Genomic DNA, 16215 nt, shown 5'->3' with positions numbered 1-16215 from the left:
ACTTTGCGAATAAAGAAAGTAAACTTTTCACTTTTTTTTTTAATCTCATTTTGTTCGAATTTGTTCGTTGCATCTCCTCGGTGCGGACGTCGTAAGACATCCGTTTAAGTTCGTTGTTGATCGATTAACTCAGTTTTTTTTTTTTATTACAGAGGGAGCAAACCCTCTGACCGAACACGCTGAGCTACCATGCCGGCAAAATGCGCTTATTACTCGAAGGAAGACTTGAACCAAGGACCTCTCGTTCCGCAGCTGCTCACGCTAACCACGGGACCACGGCGCTCCTGAGCTCACATTATGCTTGATGTTGCCTATCTTGCGCATGGACTACTCAGTTTGAATGTTTTGCTTATTTTTTTCATAGTTCCACACAACTTCTTCATGTTTTCTCGATTGATCTGTGTTCAGTTTTTCAAGGCCTATCCACTGTGCCAACTTCTAACTAAATCTGAGTGGGGTGCGATGGGGAGGTTCCCTTGTTAGTGACAAGTGTGTGGGTGTACGGACGACAACCGACAGAACAGGCAGTGGGACATGCTATGGGAGCATTCCAAGAAAGAATTAATAAGGTTCCACGAGAAAGGCAACACTTCTGGACTGGAAAAGACGGGCTTTTCTTTTGGCAGTGTTAAAGACAAGCCGTGGATTGGAACGAAGAAGGTACAAGTAGAAACATGTGACGGAGTGTCTGCTTCGGTTGAAGAATCCCCTATGAAGTCGACACGTAAACGTGCATCGGAACAGGATATTCCGAGGACAACAACGATAGATCATATGAAAAGAGACGTTTAGGTCAGACCTTATAGACCGACGAGTTATCGGATACAGACACGCGTGTTTTAGGATGTCGTTCTGTGTTAACTCAATTTACAATTGCAGTGAACCGTACCAAAGCTATGTTTTCAGATGAATGTACCATCATTGCACCTCACGTGCTAGAAATATTGTCGTTTGAAAGGAAATATTATCGTTAGAAACGAAACCGCCCCACGTAGCGATAAGAGCACTGATAACATCACAGCATTTACTTGGGCCATACATTTCTGAAGGGTCTGTGAATGACGTAAATTATTTACATACGTTGCAAACAAGGTTAATACCTCAACTTGAGGAAAGGGGCCTCACAGAATTCTTATTGTTGCAGCTAGACGGATCGCCACCTAACTACGTTCTTGCAGGGAGCGAGTTCCTAAATGAACACTTTACAGGATGATCAGCAACACCTGCTTCCTTGAAATGGCCACCAAGAATGCCTGACCTCACCACATCTTACAACTCGTAATTGGGAGTCATTAAGGCGAATGTATCGCCAAGTCGTTACGCTACAAACGAAGGACTGCGCAATGCTATTAAGGACTCATCTCGCACTGCAACACAGGTGAAAATGGAAACAAGAGGTCTACTAGAAAACACCAACGAGTGCCGAAAGGCATGAAATGTCTTATAACACGGGTCTATGCTGCCTGTAACTCCAGATGAAATTAACGCGCGGTATTGTTTCTCTAGAATCACTTTATAGCGTCTAGCAGTGCTCATGGTCAACATTTTAACCACTTGATATCACAGCCGTGATGATAAACACACGCATCATATCTGAGTTACGTGTTTGCTTACATTTGGTGTAATAAGACAGACGTTTGTGGAACCTCTTGCTGAAGGCTAGACAGTGGTTTGCACCGCGGTTGTCTTGATACTCTTTGATCAAGTCCCATGCACGTCATGCCGCTGAAGTGCTCTTAGAAGCTTCTTTCAAATGCCACAGAAAAAAGTACATAGTTCCATTATGATAACTGCATCAGTTTGAGGTAAGAGTCCCTGTGGAGGAAACTAAGGAGTCGAAAGTTATAAGCGAAAACCGTTCAGATGTCTCTGACAGTGGAATACATGTACTGGTACTGTTGCTAAGCTTGAAGGGTAGGTAACTTTCAGAGGAAGTAGTATGAGCTAAAACAAGGACAAAAGTCCAGTAAACATGGGCGCTAAAATACATACCTCAGGATCTATGAGCACTTGTTCATCTTCTCTACTGTGAAACACATCTCCTCTATTGAACAACCTCTTAAGGTATGCATTTTAGAGCCCATGTTTACCAGATACTTTTTCTTATTTTGGTTCACACTACCACCTCTAAACTTGCCTATCTTACAGTCCAGGCAACAACAGTACTAGTACATGTGTTCCACTGTTAGAGGTAGCAGAAAGGCTTTCGTTTATAACTTTTGATTAGTTCGTTTCCGGTACAGGAGTCCTTACCTCAAATTGATGCATTTATCCTTCTTCATCATCTAGAACTTTGTAACATCATGATCGAATCACCCTGTATATACTCATAAATTTAGAGGCCACTGCGTCTATGACTTTGACGGTTTGTAGCGTTATACGTTTCCGGACATGGATTCCCATGTAAAACTTGAACTTTTAAGTTCCCTCTACAGCCTCTAGAAGGGTACATAACGAATCGTGAAACATTCTATAAATGTATACAGGATGAATCACCATGGATTCCCATGTAAAACTTGAACTTTTAAGTTCCCTCTACAGCCTCTAGAAGGGTACATAATGAATCGTGAAACATTCTATAAATGTATACAGGATGAATCACCTAAAACGTGCACCGCAAATAATGCGGAAGTGGAAAATGCTATTGCGATGCTGTTTTCATAGAATGAATTTGTAGCCAGGGGCTCGTATTGCTAGCTAATTAACCGATTGTAATGATACTTAGAAAGTATATATTTTAATCAAACACACATTTTTAAAATGAAACAATGTCTGTTGACGTTAACAGACTAAAAGTAGTGGTATTTGTTGCCTGATTCTCGTGTGAGTCGTTTACGAGATATAGTACTCTGAAAAGCTTTCACTCCGACACTTGTACGATGCCTATGCTAGCACACAATAAAAAACAGTACAAGTGCATACTCTATTTATGTGGAGCCTGACCAGTAACAAGGCAACTGACCATCACAGGTTGTGTTCAAAAGGACCACCGGCAGTGGTAATACACGCTTCCAGACTAGTATGGAACGACTGCTACACAGGTGCTAGCATTTTAGCGGAGATGCCCTAGCAGGCTGCAGTAATACATCATTGCATACCATCGGGTTGGTTGGTAAATCCTTGTGCACTATGTCTTTCTGCTATCTCCATAGAAAAAAGTCAACAGATACCAAATCTGGGGAACGGACCATCCAAGGTACAGGTCCTCTGCGTCCAGTCCAACGATTTGGAAACAATTCGTGAAGACATGCTGTAGTACTTGGTGCAGTACGGGCAAGATAGCCATCATGTTGGTACCACTGATTCCTCCTATTCTGCAGAGAAAAATCTTCTAGTATTCGTGGAAGATGATCTGTTAGGAGGCTGCGATGCTTGTGCGCATTCAGTGTTCCGTCTATGAAAAACGGTCCTATGAGCCGATGGTACACTATTCCGCACAACACATTTACACTCCATGGACGCTACCGTTCCACCTGACGAAGCCAACTTGGATTTTTAACAGACCAACTGTGCATGATTCGGTATTTTATCCGGCCGTGATCTGTAAATGCGTCTTCATCACAAGATACCTGATACATCAGGAGCATCCTGTCTTAATGTCCATGTACAGAAGTTAACACGATCCTCATAATTGTTTCCCTGCAGCTCTTGATGGAGAGAGACGAGATGTGGATGGAAGCTATGTCGCTGGAGAATGCGTAGGATGCTTGCCTGAGTCAAGCCACTTCCTCGTGCGACTGCATGGGAGCTGACGTGCAGATCAACTGCAACAGCAGCAAGAACATTAATTTACCCCTCTTCTGTCATCTCTTGTTTCCTTCTGTTAAGTTGTCTAGGTGTTACACTACCACCTCCACGTATCTGTTTGAAGAGATTGATAAATAAATGCCGAGATGGTTAACGTCTCTTGGGATATCTTGCCGCATGTACCGCACAGGAATGAACGGCGTTCTTCCTACACTCTCCATACACCATGCACGTGTCGGTATTTCTTGCATTAGTGAATCGATTGGACTGTCACGCACTAAGTGGCATGTCCCAATGCGCTCAAGGAACACACAGGGACACTGGAACCAAACATAACAAGGTTGTACCTAGGAATGGTACAGACAAGTGTCAGTGTGCAAACTTTTCAAAATACGATGTCTCGTGCATGACTCGCTCTAGAATCCTACAACAAACGCCACTGACATTCCGATCAACATAATCTTAGTTTGCTAGTGTCAATAGGCTTTGTTCTATTTAAAACAGTGTATGTTTACATAGAAAATAAATTTCCTAATATTTATGGAAAATTCCGTCAGCTCTTGGAGGAACATAGACATATTAATAACTTGAATACAACATATTAATGTCACCCAATAATATTTATTTGTTCGTTATGAACCGACTTTCGGCTTCTTAGACCAATCTTCAGATAATATCCTAAGAAACCGAAAGCTGATTCGTAACTATCTAATAAATATTATTTTGGAACAATAATACGTTGTTTTCAACTTATTAATACTTTCTAAGTACACTACTGGCCATTAAAATTGCTACACCAAGAAGAAATGCCGATGATAAACGGGTATTCATTGGACAAATATATTATACGAGAACTGACATGTGATTACATTTTCACGCAATTTGGGAGTATAGATCCTGAGAAATCAGTACCCAGAACAACCACCTCTGGCCGTAATAACGGTCTTCATACGCCTGGGCATTGAGTCAAACAGAGCTTGGATGGCGTGTACAGGTACAGCTGCCCATGCAGCTTCAATACGATACCACAGTTCATCAAGAGTAGTGACTGGCGTATTGTGACGAGCCAGTTGCTCTGCCACCATTGACCAGACGTTTTCAGTTGGTGAGAGATCTGGTGAATGTGATGGCCAGGCCAGCAGTCGAACATTTTCTGTATCCATAAAGGCCCGTACAGGACGTGCAACATGCGGTCGTGCATTATCCTGCTGAAATGTAGGGTTTCGCAGGGATCGAATGAAGGATATAGCCACGGGTCGTAACACATCTGAAATGTAACGTCCACTGTTCAAAGTGCCGTCAATGCGAACAAGAGGTGACCTAGACGTGCAGCAAATGGCACCCCATACCATCACGCCGGGTGATACGACAGTATGGCGATGACAAATACACGCATCCAATGTGCGTTCACCGCGAAGTCGCCAAACACGGATGCGACCATTGTGATGCTGTAAACAGAACCTGGATTCATCCGAAAAAATGACGTTTTGCCACTCGTGTACCCAGGTTCGTCGTTGAGTACACCATCGCAGGCGCCCCTATCTGTGATGCAGCGTCAAGGCTAACCGCAGCCATGGTCTCCGAGCTGATAGTCAATGCTGCTGCAAACGTCGTCGAACTGTTAGTGCAGATGGTTGTTGTCTTGCAAACGTCCCCATCTGTTGACTCAGGGATCGAGACGTGGCTGCACGATGCGTTACAGCCATACGGGTAAGATGCCTGTCATCTCGACTGCTAGTGATACGAGGCCGTTGCGGTCCAGCACGACGTTCCGTATTACCCTCCTGAACCCACCGATTCCATATTCTGCAAACAGTCATTGGATCTCGACCAACGCGAGCAGCAATGATGCGATACGATAAACCGCAATCGCGATAGGCTACAATCTGACCTTTATCAAAGTCGGAAACGCGATGGTATGGATTTATAGTCCTTACACTAGGCATCACAACAACGTTTCACCAGGCAACGCCGGTCAACTGCTGTTTGTGTATGAGAAATCGGTTGGAAACTTTCCTCATATCAACACGTTGTAGGTGTCGCCACCGGCGCCAGCCTTGTGTGAATGCTTGAAAAGCTAATCATTTGCATATCACAGCACCTTCTTCCTGTCGGTTAAATTTCGCGTCTGTAGCACGTCATCTTCGTGGTGTAACAATTTTAATGGCCAGTAGTGTGTTGTTACAATCTATGTACTGGCTAACAATACGAGCCCCTGACTCTCTTCGTTCATTTCTTCCTCACCTTTTCTATCCATATCTTCCTCCCCAATCCCTCTGACCATATCCTTCTTCCCTTTCTCTTTCCATCTCTGCCTCCCCTTCTTCGTTTTCCACCTACACACTATCCCTCTTCACCTGGCACCTGCCTCATGCATCTCCTCCTCTTTCACTTTCTCTGCCCAATTCCTTCTCCATCTCAACCTGTCCTCCGCCATGCCCATTGGCACATGTAGCTCCTGAAATACAGTTCAATAAAGCAGGACAAAACTACAGTCACAACACACCTGTCACGCGAGGCAGGCTACACATCATGGGTTTGAAAATAATTTATTTGCCCCTGACATAAAGGCTGTTATGAAAAGAAAGTCGATAAAACAGGCCGATGCTACTGCAACAGAGCATGACTGACACGCAGGGCAGTCTACAGGGTGGAGCCTGGGAAATCTTTCCTTACCAGTAACATACAGACTGTCCTGCAAAGCTGGTTGATTTGTTAGGCTGATACTGTACCTTTACAACATGTCTCTCATGCAGGGCACTGTACAAGCCAAAAGCTGAAGAAATCATTTAATCCATAGTGACACCAGTATTGATACAGACCATAGTGGTCATATATGTTCATTGATAATATGTCTACCACGCACCACTTGTCAGTTCGTTCTGGTGAAAAATTTGTTGTTAAGTGCTGAAGCATGCACTTTGTAATGTTTCTTGGCATACTACCAAACGCATTTCAACCTTTTGCAATTATTACCCTTTGCTCTCTGGTCACTTTCGTTGGATATAAGCATACTGAACACAACGAAAGTCACTTCCAGGAGACATCATACTTCATAATGGCCTCATTTCATTGATAAAGAGAAGCCATAAGTTTCTTCACTTATGCCACACCCATGCGAAGTCACCTATTGATGATTAGATCCCAAAGAGTTACCAAAATGTGGAGATGCTATTGATACATGTCATCTGTTATTCAAAATAGTTCCAGACCTTTTTTATTGGATTAAGAGTCAGCGATTTAATGCTATTTTAGAGTGCTTGCCTGTTCATCTAACGGCTGAGGACGGTACGGCGGTCGGTCGGTACCAATAGGCCTTCCAAGGCCTGAGTTATAGACTCAGAACTAATGAGAGGACGCTGTTTACTTAGAAGACACTTGAACTGTAAGTTATTAGGTAGCTAAGAAGTCCGTTGATAAGCAACGTCATTGATATTAATAACACGGAAAAGAAGCTGCATCCGTCTGTAGTTCCAGTCCCAATCTTCATCTTCCAGATACTGTGCTAACAAACGCAATAAGTTCGAGCCGGGTGCTCAATGTAGCACCTGTTCTCTTTAGCAAGAAAATGATTTACTTCACTACTCTTTGCACAACACAAAACACATCTATGCCGCAAAACCAGACCGCTCTCTGACATCGTAAATGTGGTAGGTAGCCAGTCTAAAGATCTAGCGAGGAAGTCCGTAGTCGTGCCAGAGTCTAATCAACCACCAAGTGAAACGGTTGAAAATAATAACCACAGAGAGAGTCCTAATTCGTGGCCAAATACAATGGAGCAAGTTTCAGCGATAATCGCAACCGAAGCCCAGCATGGTCCAAGGTGATTGTCCTCTGCTGGATGGAGAATTATTTCAGCTGTGAGCGTTAGGGGTATCGTCCATGTGAACACATCCACCAACCACAATGCATTTCCGGAGTTCATCAACTCTGTTAGCGCAGCCGCACAAAAACATTCAACGGGTTCAAGTTGGGGTACCTGGGGAGCCACGGTATTAGCGAGCCATTACCGATACATTTGTCGCCGAATATTCATGCTAAGTATTCCGGTACGGCCACATGAAACTATGCCGGTGCATCATCATTCATATACTACATAAGCATTCGTTCAGTGTCAGTTAATTAGGCTGTGTTGCGGTGAGTTGAAGGTAAACCACGACCAGTATGTCAGCCAGGTAGGAAATGGGATACCAACCGCTCAACAACCACATGCCCGGAAGTTAACAGAAAGCGTCCGCTGATATGCTCTCTAACTGGTAGCATGTGGTACTGCCTTGGATAAAGCATGCTTCATCCGTAAAGAAAAGAAAAAAACTGCGCGAGGAACTGTCGCTCACTCTCCCATTGCTGTAAAATCAACTGCAACCATGGCTAGTACCGTTTGTACATGATGTGTTACGACCGTCCCTCATGCAGGAAACTGCCTCCTGTTGCCCTTTCTTGCCACTGCCTATGCCAGTAGAGCGTCATTATGACAGCATGTATGCCGCAAACTTGGCATTGCTAGTGCCACATATTTTATTGAGAAGTTAATTAATAATCTGAACATTCAACGTCTAATTATTGTAGCTCTTGAACAAAATTATAAAAGGCATCTAGAAAATATTGGCTTACGAATTAATTCCTTTAAGGAGACCTGCAGTAAACGTGGTTTTGCATACATCGCTAATCGTCAAGCTACTGAACGTATTTTAAGTTGATAACCTAAGACTATATACCAAAGATAACATGCTGGTAACGGACAACATACTGCAGCATTCACTGTTGTTGAAACAATATGCGCATAGTATAAGACGGTTTCTGTAAAAAGCGTTTTCGTCAAGTCATCAGCGCAGTAGTATGTTCAGTGGCGTGTATGGACAGGGATATAAAAATCGTCATCAGGTCTTCATCAGATGTCAATCGTACTGTAAAACGGTAGGCAATAGAATGCCTAAGAACCGCTCGTGTTCTATTACTCCCAAAGATCACGTCAGGTGAAATAATTAAGTTATTGATTCCTACTACAGCAGGAATGAGCACTCTGTGATCTCTTAAACGCATTGCTCTGATAATCACAAAGGCCGTTAAATCGACGAATGCTGCTGAGGACGCATTTCACAATCGCATCGCGGAAGCTGCAGCTGTCGAAAAAGGGCTGCATTTTAAGTCACCTCTACGGGGAACGGATCTACTCATCAGTGAAGGAGTAAAAATCCATTAATTAAGTTATTTTATACAACAGTCTACTTATAAATGTGAATACACAACAGACCACGGAAATTTCAAGATTATCAAATAGTGTCGTGTATTCGTGCGTCATTAGTTACATTCTGTGTTGTGGTAAGGTGTATAAAAAGATACTGGAAATTTCGAGACGTCAAGGGGACTAAGAACACATTGTGTACCACATATTAAGAAAATGTGGAAGTGTAGTTTATCGTCTTGATCCAGCTGACGATCCGAGAACCCAAACCAAATTACGAAGATGCTTTATATACGTACAAATGGCTGTTTCAAATTTGTGAAAGGTATCGACAGTTTGTCACTTCTCTCAACAACAAATTAGTTCATGCAATTCATGACGATTTTTTCCTGTAGGACCAGATTACAAGTTGGTAGCAATACCAGTGTACTTGACAAATCTTCCGTAACAGTTCAGACATTATATGAGCGACGACAGAGTATTGCGAATCACAATAACATCGCTTTAGATTTTTGTAGGTACAAAATTGTAATACAGTTCATCCTCAACAAATAGGAGACAAGTCCTCAGCACCGACGTAATAAATACGCGAAGACTAGTTAGTTAAGTAAGCACTTCAAGTAGAAATATGGATATGGTTCATAAAACCAGACAACAAAACCTGCAACTATAACATACAAGTTTGAACCTGTTGCCGGCCGGCGTGGCCGAGTGGTTCTGGGCGCAACAGCCTGGAACCGCGCGACTGCTACGGTCGCAGGTTCGAATCCTGCCTCGGGCATGGATGTATGTGATGTCCTTAGGTTTGTTAGGTTTAAGTAGTTCTAAGTTCTATGGGACTGATAACCTCAGACGTTAAGTCCCACAGTGCTCAGAGCCATTTGAACCATTTTGAACCTGTTAACATTTTCAAAACAAATTATTCCTGAAATTGCGCCTATTCCATACAAAATTCGGCATCTCTATAACTGTACTTCAACCGAACAGATAAAAATGAAAGGTTTATGAATAAGGGGTGAAATGCAGAAAAAAGAGCGGACAGGTGTAAAGAGTACAAATGGTTCAAATGGCTCTGAGCACTATGGCACTCAACTGCTGTGGTCATTAGTCCCCTAGAACTTAGAACTACTTAAACCTAACTAACCTAAGGACATCACACACATCCATGCCCGGGGCAGGATTCGAACCTGCGACCGCAGCAGTCGCACGGTTCCGGACTGCGCGCCTAGAACCGCGAGACCACCGCGGCCGGCATAAAGAGTACACTGAAGTACTCTATGAGGAGGGGGGGACTTATCAGGACTTCATATAAGAAGAAATTGGAGTCGATAAGAGAGACGTAGGGCCGGCCGCGATGGTCTCCCGGTTCTAGGCGCGCAGTCCGGAACCGCGCGACTGCTACGGTCGCAGGTTCGAATCCTGCCTCGGGCATGGATGTGTGTGATGTCTTTAGGTTAGTTAGGTTTAAGTAGTTCTAAGTTCTAGGGGACTGATGACCACAGCTGTTAAGTCCCATAGTGCTCAGAGCCATTTGAACCATAGAGACGTAGGGGATCCAGTATGAGCCTCAGAATTTAAAAGAGCTATGGAACACTTGAGATCAAATAAAGAAGACGGGGTAGGTTAAATTTCGTCGGAATTTCTAAAATTACTGGTGAAAATAGCAACAAGATTACTGTTCAAGTTGTTGTGTAGAATGCATGAGAAGGGCGACACACCATCAGACTTTCTGAAAAATGTCTTCCATACTGCAGAAGATAGAAAGCACTAAGTGCGAGGACTACCGCACAATCAGCTTAACAGCTCATGCATCCGCGCTGCTAACAAGAATAATAATATACAGAATAATGGAAAAGAAATTGAGGATCTGTCAGATGAAGAATAGTCTGGATTTAGAAAAGGTAAAGGCGTCGTGCTTGAGAACGCTATTCAACAGCGAAAATTCTTCGGAGATAAAAGTAACCGTTTCTTACCAGTTTGAGGAATCTGACAACAAATACCATTTTTTAAACATTGGTTCGGGGTTCTAAGAAATACATGATCACAACGTGCCCAAGTGCGCAAAATAAGGGTTCTTGACAACAGCAGTTGTCCGTTTATTTAATAAATATCCATTGTTTGGTGGTCAGCTACATCGCTATTATTATCGCTAGCACTATAACGATGACAAAGAAAATCAACAGCCTCATCATCGTTAACTAATTTGGTAGTTTTGAGTCTAAACTTGGTTTAGTTGAGAACTTTGTTGAGGGTATAAACCAAGACAGAGACGCATCGAAATACATTCTGAATAAATTTTAACGAGTTACTGAAGGTAAAATCAGAGAAGGAATATTTATTGGATCCCAGACTCGAGAACTCTTCAAGGATCCTGAATTTGATGCACTGTTACAACATAAGGAGAAGAATGCAAGGGATCCTTCCCGAAAGGTAGTCACAAATTTCTTTGGAAACTCTCGGCTTCTGAACTATCAGGACCGAGTAGAGCACATTATACTATCGTACCAAGCATTGGAGTGCCAGATGTCCCTCGAAAAAACATATGTTACACCTCCACCCAGACTTCTTCCCAGAAAATTGCCGAGCAGTCAGCGATGACCAAAGGGAACATTTCCACCAAGTTACATCTACAATGGAAAAACGATATTAAGGCCATTGGAGCAAGTTTTTGCTTCCTGATTATTGTTGGACGATCGCTAGAGATGTTCCAGACCCATAACAAAAGCGAAAGGAAAAAAAAGGTTCCGTTTGTAATATCCAGGGAATTTATGCTTTTATCACTTCCACTGTGTGCACTAGATGACACTGACCGTTTACAACCACCTAAACTCGAACTAATTCAGCATCTTTATTGTCATTTTTGTATTCAGCTCCCTTGATTAAATAAGGTAATTCACTTTTCGTTTGCGAAGCTTGAAAAAAGTTAAATTTTTTGCACAGTGAAATGGATGCAAGATTGAAAACAAGTCAAGGTATGCTCACAGAATTTGTCGACCTGGAAAAAGCGTTAGATAGTGTCAAATGGTGCAATTAATTCGAAATTCTGAGAAAAATAGGAAAAACAGTTGTAGGGGAAGACGGGAGTATACACAATATTTACAACAACTAAGGGGGAACAGTGGGACAGAACGACCAAGAATGATGTGCTCGTATGAAAAAGAGTGTACGACAAGGATGTAGTCTTTCGCTCATGGAGTTCAATCCACACATTAAGAAACATTGACGGAAAAGAAAGAACAAGAGTGGGACAAAATTCAAGGTGAAAAGATATCAATTATTAGATTCGTTGATGACATTGCTATCCTCAGCGAAGTAGTGATATAGGATCCGTTGAAAGGAATAAGCAGCTAGTGAGTACAGAATATGGACTGAGACTGGAAAAAGGCAAAAGTAATGAGATTTGGCAGAAATGAGAATAGCGAGAAACTTAACATAAAAGTTGGTCGTCACGAAGGAGTGAAGGAATTGTGCTACCTAGGGAACAAAATGATCCGTGATGAAAGGAGCAAGAAGGATACAAAAAGCAGACTAGCACTGGCAAAAAGGGCTTTCCTGGGGAAGAGAAATCTACTAGTATCAAACGTGGGCCTTAATTTGAGGAAGAAATTTCTGAGAATGTACGTTTGGAGCAAAGCAGTGTATGGCGGTGAAACGTGGACGGTGAGAAGACCAGAACAGAACTGACGCATCTGAGATGTGCTGCTGCAGATGTCGAATATCAGGTGGACTGATGAGATAAAGAATGGGGAGGTTCTCCGAAGAATCGGCAAAAAAAGGAATAAGTGGAAAACAGGGACAAGAAGAGGGGCCGGGATGGTGGACATGGGCTAAGGCATCAGGGATTAACTTTCAGGGTTTGGTATAGGAAGCTGTAGAGGGTAAAAACTGTAGGCGGAAAACATACTCTGTAATACATCCAGCAAATAATTGATAATTGAGGACGTAGTATGAGGTGCTACTGTGAAATGAAGAGAAGGGCGCAAGAGAGAATTTGTGGCGGGCCGTATAAAACGAGTCAGAAGACTTAAGTCTTTATTCTAAGCAGGTGGTTAAAATTACCTGTGAAAGTAAAAATTTAACTTAGATGAATAGCCGGCCGGTGTGGCCGAGCGGTTCTAGGCGCTTCAGTCTGGAACCATGCGACCGCTACAGTCGCAGGTTCGAATCCTGCCTCGGGCATGGACGTGTGTGATGTCCTTAGGTTGGTCAGATTTAAGTAGTTCTAAGTTCTAGGGGACTGATGACCTCAGATGTAAAGTCCCATAGTGCTCAGAGCCATTTGAACCATTTTCTTAGATGAATAAACAACAACATTCATTTTTCATCTAATGAATAAATTAGTAAGTTGCCATTGAAGTGTTGGGTGCGCGTTCCTTCGATAGAGGTGTAAAGACATCAAAAATGAAAATGGTGAACAGTAAACAATTATTTTCGAACAATTCATAATAATGATTAATGTGTTCACTAAATAGCTTTGCAAAATTGTATGGAGCTGCTCTGCCTGTTAGGTCGTCTAGATTTTTCAAGAACAAAACAAATGTAAGTTCGTGTGAAATAAAGTAGTGTGCATGGAAACAGCACTATCTCAAATTTCGTACAGAAAAAAAGAAAAAAAACATTAAATGTAAGGATTAATCACCGCAGAAGGTATGTGGCATGTAATTTCCTGCCAATGTTCCCCTAGCTGTATCCATACTGCCCTATCAGAGCTCTACGGTATTGCAGCGCCTGTGTTATGCCGAATTACACTGCGATGTTCCTTTGGTTATGCATACAGATTCGGCGGAACAGACACTTCAGCGACTACAGCAGTTATGAAATACATTAGCAGTTGCGAATACAAACAACCATCAGCTGGATAATGGAATAACGACAGTGAAAATTTGTACTGAACTAGGACTCAAACCCGGATTTCCCGCTATCTCGAGGGGTCGCCTTACCATTAGGCTATCTGACTACCCGAACTACCATATGTAGTCACCTATGTGTCTACGTCCATTATGTATATTCCTGTACAGGGGAGACATTTTACTTGAAAGTCGCTTGCCCGGCGTCGGCGGATAAATACGATATTGCAGTTCCTGGTTTATTCCCAATTATACTGCAGTATTCCTTCGTAGCAGAATTCCTTGACTCTGTCTACTTCGTGACCACCAACTTTTATGTTAAGTTTCTCGCTACTCTCATTTCTGACAAATCTCATTACTTTAGTTTTTTTCCATTCTCAATCCATATTATGTACTCAATAGCTGCTTATTCCTTTCAACGCATCCAACACTACTTCTTCTCTTCACTGAGGATAGCAATGTCACCAACGAATCTAATAATTGATATCTTTTCACCTTGAGTTTTAATCCCACTCTTGATTCTTTCTTTTCCGTCAATGTTCCTCAATGTGTAGATTGAACTCCATGAGCGAAAGCCTACATCTTTGTTGTACACTCTTTTTGATACTGTTCCCCCTTGGTTGTTGTAAATATTGCATGTATTTCCGTCTTTCCCTACAACTGTTTTTCCTATTCTTCTCAGAAGTTCGAATTTATTGCACCATTTGATGCTGTCTACTGCTTTTTCCAGGTCGACAAATTTGTGAATATACCTTGATTTTTTTCAATCTTGCTCCCATTGCACTGTGCAAAAAATTTAACTTTTTTCATGCTTCGGATACGAAAAGTGAATTATCTTATCAAATAGAGGGAGACGAATAAAAAAAATTGGCATTTAGTTATTTGGTACTTATTAAAAGTGTTCAGTAAATACGCTTTCTATGCCTTCTGGTTTTTGTCCAAGAAGTAATTTGGAAAAGCAAGGAGGCACATTCACTGTATACGTCCAGTTTATGTGTGATGAATCTGTTTGCCCCGTGGATATTTTTGAACCATTGTTCATAACCGTCAGCATATAACCACAAAGAGTGAATATTTCAGAATGTCTGATCTCTATCTAAAGATTTAACCATGTATAATGGCTGGTTCCTTAGATGTGTTTAAGTGCTTGTGTTTCTCCGTGAGACATTCCGTGTCGGTCTCGTTATCATCCCTATAGGCTCGCACGCGGAGTTTAGGCGGACCTTACTCCCCATTCACGTAATTGGCGCCGCGGGCTCGTCCCCTGTGCTGCGTCGTGACGCAAACGCAGGCCTAATCAGGAGCGACGGTGCTTCATTTCAGGAGCGCAACTCGGCCATTCGCTGCCCGATTGGTGCTTGCTATACTAGTCCAGACAACCAAGACCAAAAAAAGGTCGATTAGGGGAAAAAATTGCGCAGGTGCAGATTTTTGCACAGTGCTAGTGTCATCAACAACATACTAAAAATTCTGACTGCCGGGATGTGACCGTTGGGGTGGGGGTAGGTTTAACAGGAACTTTTTTTATGTTTTGCTCGAATTAGCCGAAAACAGTGGCTTCTGGTGAAAATGTTCCGCAGTACAAAAATAAACTACTTAAATTTCCTAACAAAATAGGTCATCATTGTTTTTCCTCTAGGACTAATAGTTTTTGCATTTATAGAATGGGAAAATCGCAGATTATTAAAAATATTATTCCAGCAGTATAAAATTAATGTTCATCTTTAAATGAAGCGGGTTAAAAACAATAACAATTATTAAATGAGATTTTCACTCTGCAGCGGAGGCTGTTTTTCTCAAATTACCGGAAAACAGAGGCTTCTAATGGAAATGTTCCCCAGTACAAAACCCAACTACTTAAATTTCCTACAAAAATAGGTCCTCATCGTCTTTCCTCTAGGATTAATAGTTTTTGCATTCAGAGAATGGGAAAATCTCAGATTATTAAAAATATTTTTCCAACAGTGTAAAATTAATGTTCATCTTTAAATGAAGTGGGTTAAAAACAATAACAATTATTAAATGAGATTTTCACTCTGCAACTTCCTGGAAGATTAAAACTGTGTGTCGGACCGAGAATCGTACTCAGGACCTTTGCCTTTTGCGGAGAAGTGCTCTACCAACTAAGCAACCGAAGCACGACTCACGACCCCTCCTCACAGTTACAAGTTTCGCAGGAGAGGCTCTGTGAAGTCTGGACGGTAAAAGACGAGGTACTGGCAGAAGTAAAGCTGTGAGGACGGGAGGTGAGTCGTGCTTGTATTTTCTAGGGAGCACATTGTGATCATGTGGGAGCGATCTAGATGCTTGTAAAACAAAAAACTGATAGCCAAGATCGCAGGAATTCTTTTTATTCTGTGATTACCGGTTTCGGCGAAACTAAACCCGCCATCATCGGATCTAGGGAGGACAGAAAACACTATAAAAGTGGGCTTG

This window comes from Schistocerca piceifrons, chromosome 7 (assembly GCF_021461385.2).
Source record: "Schistocerca piceifrons isolate TAMUIC-IGC-003096 chromosome 7, iqSchPice1.1, whole genome shotgun sequence".
NCBI classification, from domain to species: Eukaryota; Metazoa; Arthropoda; class Insecta; order Orthoptera; family Acrididae; genus Schistocerca; species Schistocerca piceifrons.
Note: the sequence above shows the minus strand (reverse complement) of the source record.